The sequence below is a fragment of the Octopus bimaculoides genome, chromosome 28 (assembly GCF_001194135.2).
Source record: "Octopus bimaculoides isolate UCB-OBI-ISO-001 chromosome 28, ASM119413v2, whole genome shotgun sequence".
In the NCBI taxonomy this organism is placed as follows: Eukaryota; Metazoa; Mollusca; class Cephalopoda; order Octopoda; family Octopodidae; genus Octopus; species Octopus bimaculoides.
In genome coordinates, this window is record NC_069008.1 from 8,404,618 (window position 1) to 8,405,556 (window position 939).

At 43.0% G+C, this 939-nt stretch overlaps 1 protein-coding gene across 1 annotated transcript in view; it reads right to left on the reverse strand.

The window, feature by feature from the left end:
- LOC106875167 (F-box only protein 32) overlaps positions 1 to 939 on the reverse strand; it is a 65,057-nt gene that overhangs the window by 63,788 nt on the left and 330 nt on the right. The window lies entirely within an intron of this gene.

Consider the following 939-nt stretch of genomic DNA (forward strand, 5'->3'; position numbering starts at 1 on the left):
GAAGAAGAAGAAGAAGAAGAAGAAGAAGAAATGCCCTGGTGTATCCAGTAGTGGAGCCCTGGTTTGGGAACTACAGGGTTCTGAAGAATGTGGAACCACCCCCCAGGCCCTATTGTTTCATACAATTTCTGATAATATTTAATTGTAAAAATAGGATTTTTTTAACAGCAAAATGGCTAGGAGGGTCCATCTGATTAAAATAGGAATCAAAGGGGTCCATAGGTAAAAAAGAAATGGTTGAGAAACACTAGACCTAATAGAAATAACAACTAAAACTCCTCAGACCAAATTCTATGGTCTTTAAAAAATGAGACACTGGTTAATGTAGTAGTGCTGGATTTCTGGTACATGAAATATAGATGAGGTGGTCGTGGTTGGAATGTCTTTGATCATAGGGTTCAATCTGTAAACAACCATAACATTATCACACCACTACTAGCACCATCAATACCATCACCACTACCACCACCACTACTACCACCACCACTACAACCACCATCACCACCAGTACCACCACCACCACCACCACAACCACCACCATCAACAATAACAACACCACCGCCACTAGCAACAAGAACAACAACACCAACCTCACCACCACTACCACTACTACATCCATACTATCATTACAACAAGCACATTACCCCCACCAACTCCAATTATTAGAACAGCACCACCACCACCACCTTCATCATCATTATCAGCATCTGCATCACCAGACTGACACCACCACAACTACACCACAACTCCCCCATCACCAACACCACACTGCACAACAACACTACCACAATACCACTACATATTTACCATCACCACCACCACTACTACTACAGCCACAACAACAAGGATATCACCCACATACACACAAACACAACAACACAACTACCACACCACCACAAACCACCAGCAGCACCACCATTACCATCGCAATACAACCAC